This window comes from Bos javanicus, chromosome 6 (genome assembly GCF_032452875.1).
Source record: "Bos javanicus breed banteng chromosome 6, ARS-OSU_banteng_1.0, whole genome shotgun sequence".
Lineage (NCBI taxonomy): Eukaryota > Metazoa > Chordata > Mammalia > Artiodactyla > Bovidae > Bos > Bos javanicus.
This window is the reverse complement of record NC_083873.1, coordinates 14,979,364-14,988,167: the sequence shown is the minus strand read 5'-3', so window position 1 is coordinate 14,988,167 and position 8,804 is coordinate 14,979,364.

Genomic DNA, 8,804 nt, shown 5'->3' with positions numbered 1-8,804 from the left:
TGCATGAAAGTGAAAAGTGAAAGTAAAGTCGCTCAGTCGTGTCTGACTCTTCTCAATCCCATGGACTGCAGCCTACCAGGCTCCTCCGTCCATGGGATTCTCCAGGCAAGAGTACTGGAGTGGGGTGCCATTGCCTTCTCTGTATTCGCTGTATAAAACTGGATAAATCACTGAAGCAATGAGCATTTTAATTTCCTTATTTTCAAAATGGGAGAGATTATAATACCTATATTTTTAGGATTATTGCAATACCTGTGGCAGATTCATTTTGATATTTGGCAAAACTAATACAATTATGTAAAGTTTAAAAATAAAATATAATTAAAAAAATAAAATAAAAAAGAAAATATATATGTGTATGTGAAGCTTTTCGAGGTGATTGGCACATATCAGAGAACCACAGATATTAGCTATGATGATCACTGTTGTCGCTAGTATTGTCTTCATGTGGCACACCAGGTAGGAAAAGCAGAATTTTGGGAGTGATGTGGATTGATTTTAGGGAAATATAAAATGTCATTCCCTCCCCTGATGCATAGCCACTGGGCCATGTTGGAGGACTCTGAGTCTAGTGACTAGATTCTGGTTGTTATTTTAACTACCCTCTCTTCTAGGTTACCTATCCTAAAATTTTAGAAATCTTACTTTGTGCAACAGTCAACTTTACTGAAAATAATCTGACATTAATAGATATAAAGTGTAGGAAATTTATGAGACTTTACTTCTTTTATCATTATAGAAATTTGAATGAAAAATTAAGGAGTAAAGTTAGAGTTTCATCAAGAAAAATCAATTGACTGTTTTCCAAGAGCCCACTTGCTCCTTGAAAGAAAAGTTATGACAAACCTAGACAGAATATTAAAAAGCAGAGACATTACTTTGCCAACAAAGATCCATGTAGTCAAAGATATGGCTTTTCCAGTAGTCATATATGGATGTGAGAATTAGACTGTAAAGAAGGCTGAGTGCCGATGAATTGATGCTTTTGAACTGTGGTGTTGAAGGCTCTTGAGAATCCCTTGGACTTCAAGGAGATCAAACCAGCCAATCCTAAAAAAAATCAATCCTGAATATTCATTGGAAGGATTGATGCTGAATCTGAAGCTCTAATACTTTGGTTACCTGATGCAAAGAGCTGACTCATTTGAAAAGACCCTGATGTTGGGCAATATTGAAGTCAGGAGAAGGGGATGACAGAGGACAAAATGGTTGGATGACATCACTGACTCAGTGGACGTGAGTTTGGGCAAGCTCTGGGAGATGGCAAAGGACATGGAAGTCTGGTGTGCTGCAGTTCATGGGGTTGAAAAGAGTCGGACACGACTGAGTGACTGAACAAGAACAACAAACAAGAGCCTGCAAAAGTGGTGAGGTCTTGGCCTGACCCTTTCCTGACCAATTTAGAAACTTCACTGGCCTAGAGCTTATCAAGTTCAGTGATCCTGATTTGTGCTACTGAAGCTCACAGACGACTAATATACAAAAGCAGAATACCAATGTGTTATTTTACAGTAAATAAAGCACAAATGAATTGTTTTTTTTTTTTACTGAATGACCTTTTTTACTCATGACCTCTGTCTTGTCATGTTATTTGACAAGTAGAAAGCACGAGAGGAGGTTAGTTTTATTATCTTATAGTAGACGTATATAACATATGTTTCTATTTGTTTTTTTTTTCCCCATTTAGATAAAATTCATAAACTAGGTTACAGTCAGTTTTTTGGCTATTTCTTCTCCAATCCACTTTATATGTATTATATACTCTCCCAGCATGCAAGCTTGTTCCTAAGTTCTTGGAAAGGAGTGGAATTGTGTTGGGATTAGTAGTGAGCTTATTATTAACTCTTTTCTATTATCCATAGACATAAGAGGAAGGGCTTCCCAGGTAGCACTAGTGGTAAAGAACTTCTCTACTGATGCAGAAGACATTAGGAGACTCAGGTTCAATCTCTGGGTCAGGAAGATCCCCTGGAGAAGGGAATGGCAACCTACTCCAGTACACTTGTATACTTGTCTGGAGAATCCCATGGACAGAGTAGCATGGTGGGCTACAGTCCATGGGGTCAGAAAGAGTCGGACACGACTGAAGTGACTTAGCACATTCCATAGACAGTTCTGACAAATAAAGTTCTTTAGTTATAATTCAACATTAAATTAGGTATGTAAGCTTTTATGAGAGCAAATGGGCAAATCACACAACAAAACAAGTAAAAAGAGAATCTAACAATGACATCTAATTGCAATTTTTCTTGGCAAATGCTGTTGACAAACATAAATTGTTCCATATTGACCGTATCAGGGAATGGAGTACTTTTCGCATATGTTGAATGTTTCAGTTGATATGATTTATATTAGCTCTGCCTCAAATCTCCGTAGTAAGACACATTTTTTTTCTAACTACACAAATACAGTTATTTAAACAGTCTCTGTTAACAACTGCCATGCATGCCTTTTCATGCTAATGAAACTAAGGCTGTGGCATCTGGTGCTGGTCAAGTATTACATTTGGGTCGAACTAGGATGTAGGTACCATGACAAAACTGTTAACAGATCTGGTCATTAAATGTGGGTCAAATTTCCTTTTCATGTTTGAGCTGAGCCTGGAAAATAAAGGAGAAGGCAACAATTTGCTGAATTACTAAGTGTATACCATAGCAAATATGTGTGGCATTTTAAGTTGTAATCTTGGGTGATCAGCTCCATGCCATCCTCCAACATATAAATTTCAGTTTTAGTGACTTGAATTCAAATAATTACTATGTTGTGAATGTAGGAAGTGCTCTGTACTTAATCACTTCTCATCATAAAAACACTTTAAGTAGGATTAAGGGAGCAGATTAAGAATGGTCCATTATTAGCAAGTTTTCACACTGCCAAATTGCACCTAGAATATATTCCACTTCTCCCAAGAAATTTCAGTTATCAAACAGAAGTTACGTTGGCAGCAGCAGTTCTGTATCTTTAAGTATTAATGCAATAATTTACCTATTAGATCTACCACAGAGAACAAAATATTGCTTTGCCGATCCCAAATTTTGACTCAACGTTATCTTCTAGAAAAGCAGATGCCTTTAAAGTGTCTATAAAAGCAAACTTTTGAATTTTAGTAACCCTTTTCTCCCTTAAAAAAATATATAAAGTTTTAACAGATAAATAAACATAAAATAATAAATAAGCATAAAAAGATACTCCATATATAAACATAAATAATAAAATGAAAGTGCCTGTCATTTGTGAATACTGTTTATCTTGGTTTTATTGAGTCTCATAAGAAAACAGATGTAACTAGAGTTGCAAGATAACTGAACGTTTTCATCAACTTCTAAGCTCTCAAAGTTCTTGTTGCTTATATGACATTGAGTTTCATCCTTCAAATAATTGAGATGCTTGAATAGGATGGGTTGATTTTACTGAAATAACTTCCTCAATCAACAATGCTTTATTTGACTGCTGGTTACATTCCTTTATAGAAATATTCGCTCAAAATTTCTCTCTTTTTAAAACCTTCTCAAATGGATCAATGATGAGAGAGAAGTTAATTTGCTCTTGAAATGAGAGAATATTCCTCTGAAAAAGTGTTCGTGTATGTGCCTGCACTCACTCGTATGTGGCTCTTACAAATCTATAAAGTGACAAATTCATGTTTTCAGAGTAAAAGATGGATACAATACCAGAGCCATAACAATAGCTAATATTCATTTTTGTATTTTAGAAAATAATCTCACATATAAAAATCTTGTGAAGTTGATTTTATCCTCATTTTACAGATACTGAGACAACATTCAGAGAAGTTGAACCACTTATTCCCTTTTTAAAATATCTTAAGACATACACACTAGTGAATGTTTTAAGACTTTTGTTTGTTTGTTTCCTTCAGATAACAATTCTACACTCCCTCCTATCTTAACTCTGTAAGTTCAGTTTAGCCAACCAAATACTTACTTTATTTGCTTATTAACACATCACCCCATGAAGTTAACTTATATTTTTTGGAGTTTGAACATCTGTTTTCATTTGACTGTAACCTCCAAGAAGGAAGGGATATTTATCAGCTCTGTTCAATGCTATATTTCAGTCCATAGGTCGGGGTTCTCAATAAATATTTATTGACCAAAATAATAAATTAATGAGCACCGATTAGGTGCCTTGTACTCAGCTGGGAAATGGGTCCATGAGGATGAAAGAGATCTGCTCCTGCCCTCCAAGAACAGACAATCAACTTGCCACATATGACCTTGATTGAAGACGCTTTACGTCTATAGTCTGTAATTCTGTCAACTTGCAGTCCTCCTTTTCCTGTCCTCCACACCTCCTATCTTTGTGGCACACCAAGACACCGTTGCCACTGAGGTCTTTATTTGAATAGAAAAGTGTTTTCTTTTGTTTGTGTTCCATCATTCTTAGACACACATCTCTTTAGAATTAATGTCTGTCCTGAATTCGTAGCAGTAAGATGGGGGAGAGAGGACCAGGAGGCTGATGTCTGCTCACTGTAACAGTTACTCTTTGAAAAACATGGATGCTCAGTCGTATCTGACTCTTTGTGACCCCATGAACTGTAGCCCACCAGGCTCCTCTGTCCATGAGATTTCCCAGGCAAGAACTCTGGAGTGGATTGCCATTTCCTTCTCCAGGGGATCTTCCCAACCCAGGGATACAACCCATGTCTCCTATGGTTCCTGCACTGTAGGCAGATTCTTTACCACTGAGCCACCAGGTAAGTGATAATTGGGAAGGTCAGTTTAAGAATTTCTCTTTCCACTAAATGAGATCATGTGTATCTATATTTTTCACATATGTTTTTTCCTGGCTGAAGCAACCAATTGATAATACTAGAGTACTAGTATGGGCTTAGACTTTCTTAATTACAGGCTGCTAATAGCTACATGCTTTTAGGTGAGCTTCTTAGGCTCAGTGAAACTCTATAAGTGCACATAATCTATATTACTACTGAGAGGATTAGATGAAGTGATGTGTGATCAGACACCTCCAGGTACCACTTCAAGTCCCCACCTCCAGCTCATCTTCTTCCCATCCCAGCTGCGTGCAGGTGCACCAGCTGGAGGGGAATCAACTTCACACAGGTGCACCTTGAGAGTGTCTCCCCCATGCCTGCACCCAGTACATTCCCTGCCTGCCCTGAGTTTCTCCTCTGGATGCTGAGGAGGGCGGAGCCATGGGACCACTGCTCAGGACCAGCAAATGCGCAACCCAGAAACTTGGGGGAAGTAATGAGCCCTGTGGCAATCTTTGACAATTAAAAGTTGCAATTACAAAACTTTCGTAGGATGATGCAGTACAATTAAGCAATCTATTCCTCTTAGAGGTGCCTTCCTCCCTGCCTTTGTCCCTCACAGCTGCTCTCCAGGATTGTACCCCTTAATAAATAAAATAGCAGCCGGTGAACTTTTGTGTCAGGCATTGCTTTCTCCACTTAGGCAATCTAAGATCGAATGTCGAGCTGGCTATAATAGGTGCTGAATATTTGTTAGGATTATTATAAGCTAAGACTCATAAGACTAATATATGCTGATGTCAACAAAAATAGGTACAGGTAAAATTTTATTTAACAAGGTAGATTTTTTCCCCCCCAAACTCTATAATCATTACAGTGTTTACCAATTTTTTCCTCTGTTGAGCACTCTTTTTGTTTAAAAGACATATACCTCTTCTCTAAATTGAAAGGAAGTCCTTTTTTTGCTGTTATACATTCCCTTGATGGCTCATCACATATTCTCATCAACTACTCTCTTATATAAGATTCTCCAGTTATTTTATAGGCATGCCATTGGAGTTTTCTAACAACAGTTTTTTAATAACAGGGATCATATAATTTCTATTTTTGTGTGTTGGACACACTGCTTAGAATAGTGCCTAGCACAGCTCATCAGAGTCATTCATTTTTATGAAGATGTAATGAGGACTTTTTGTTTTTCTAAATGAATAAATTGACTAGTGTTTTGGTATTTCCATTATTAATAGGAGTCATAATTCACTAGGTTGCAATGCTAAACAAATAGAAGCTATTCGAGGGAAGATAGCGATTGTGCTTTAAAGTCATGTTAACAAAGTGCCAAGATGACTTTGTCAAACGGAGTGTTAGGAGCTGTGTGTTGTCAGTAATTGTAAAGGAATAAAGCCCTGCCAGTGCAGGCATCAGAAAAGCTGCCAAAGCTGAAAAGTACCTGGCTAGGTTTTAAAGGACAGGAATACAATACTCTTACTAAGACACACTTTATAGAGTCCAATTCACAGCCAAGGAAAACAGCTTTTGGAGCTTTTGGGTGTCCATAAACAGCTAGATGAATGCAAGGAAGCCAAAACCAGGGATGAGTGGGGTATTTAAATGCTCAACTTGTTCAGCTGCCACGGTGTCCTCCCTGTACTCCGATGCGCTGGCTGGCACAGACTGAACCAAGGAACGCCCTGTGTGTTCGTGATTGATGGAAGATCTACACGCGGGGGACAGCTAGAGGACGCTAATGAACGCTCAGTCAGTTGTTATGTTGTAAATTATGAAAAAAAAATCTGGTCTGTTTTCTCGAGGTGATCATAAAGCATGTCGCTAGAGAAAAGGGGAGGACAGTCCAGTGGTGACCCCGAGATAATGCCTTGTGGTCACTCCAGTCCTAGGCGACAATTGCCGTTGATAAGCCAGTTCAAGCGTTTTCTTAGCCGAGACACTTCATAAACTTTGCCAAGAGAAAAGGGCATGTGGCAGTAAGTTGTAAAGTGATAAAAAGCAGACATGGGTGGAAAATATTTTATCAAGAAAGATAACATAAAGAAATGATATGAATATGATAACAGGACAACAAAGAATATTTTATAGAAAAAATGTTGTGGTGTTGCCAACTATGAAGGCAAAATGAATGAAGAGCAAATGGGTTGTATTTCAAACACATACCATTACACTGAGCAACATTTACATTTTACTACCCGAGTCACATTTTTTGACTGATGCAATAAAATTTGCAAAATACAAAGGAAAACATAGGATTTATATCTTTTTTTTAACTTTAAATTTTAAATGGATTTTCTGGTTAACTGTGCCATAAAAAAAGTTTTTGAAATGTTCTGAATCATATTTTAGTTCTGAAGAAGCATCACTCTGTTTACAACCAGCACAGAAATATGAAATTTCCTATGGTTATTAGACTATTAAGTAATCCTAAACTTTTCTTAATGGAGAGATTTTATGCTTTAATACTTCAATAATTATTATATCTAAATGATTCGTAGTGATTAGAATAGTTTAGGAGAGCTTCATGGATCATAAATTAGGAATATTTTTATGATTCATAGAATTTCTCCTGTATATGATGAGCTAGTTCTACTTTTATTTTATTTGGTTCAACTTCTATTGGTAGAACCCCAAATTGAGAGGAGATACATGAAATATGAAACAAAAATGATTTTCTCTGTTTTTTTTTTTTTTTGTCTCATCTTTTGTTTGCTTCAGGGTGTTTAGATACAAAAACTCAGCTAAAAGTAACTTTGATTTGGTTTAGTAAATAGAATTTTTTTTCTAAACAGTCATTACTTTAAAGCTAGTATAGCAATGTTACCACCTAAATATATGTAAATCACCATATATAAATAAATCACCATATATAAATCACCTAAACTCAAAATATCATTACATTCCCCCCTCTATTTGAACACTTACTTTATTTTAGTGAGTATAATTAACTGTTAAGCAGAGGGAAATTTCTTCTCCCCTCTTCACTCTGCTGAGTGTTAAGAGTTAAAGAGATTAAAAAATTAATTAATTAAAATAAAAAATGAATTCTAAAATGTCTTTCAAAATGTTTTTTGACTCCAAAATTTGTCATTGCTTTGGGAATGTTAATCCTGTTCCTAGCATCAACAAGCCAGAAATTATTCTATTAAATGGAGTATTTTAGCACAGTAGACCCTGAAAGTTGCTTAAGGCACTTATAATTTCAGACAATTCTCTAAGAGCTTTAAGAGCAGAACCAAGGACGTCAACTCAGTGTGTCTCTATGAGTGGATTTATTTTGGTGCACTGTTGTTCTAAAACAAAACCGTGGTTAAAATTGGTCTAAAATAATGTACATTCTAAAGAAATTTTACTTTCAGTTGAACATCTTTTAAAATTTTGTTTTTCAAATTAACTAAGTGAAATGATACGACTTTGAAATTCATATAGAATTAAGAGATTAATGAGTGTGGAGGGGGCAAAAGACCCAAGTTGATTTATAAAACTGACCGTGGTCTTAGCAAGGGCTATTCCACTTTTACTAAACTTGGGGAGAATCTTGTACCTGACAAAGCATAAAAAATCTACAGCATGCAGGCAGTGACATTTCCGATAATGTATAAAATGGAAGTTGAAGAATCCCTGGAAGTTTCTGAAGTTCAATGCATAGTATGCTGGGGACCAAAGGCAGTTTGCATTTTAGTATATGTAATCATTTCTTTCTCCAGACTCTCAGTCCTTGTATTGCCCTGTTTCTCTCAGCTCTGTTAGCTGTCCTGGTTCTCTGCAGGAGCCAGGAATCCAGAGCTGCCCCAACCACCACTGTCCCTAGGAAGCTGGAGCTAGGAGACTCTTGCTGTGTGATCTCAGGCACCTTCCCAGCCTGGCTGGACCCTGGTTTCCTCATCTGAATGGCAAGTGAGCTCAACTGGAACAATTTTCCAGAGTGTCTCTAAGACCTGTCAATGTCTTAAACAGGAAAATAAATACAAGAGGCAGTGCTGCTTATGTGAGAGATTAGTCTCTTTACGAATGAAATCTTGATAATGTTACAGCTGTGTGTAGAGCAAAGAAATAAATG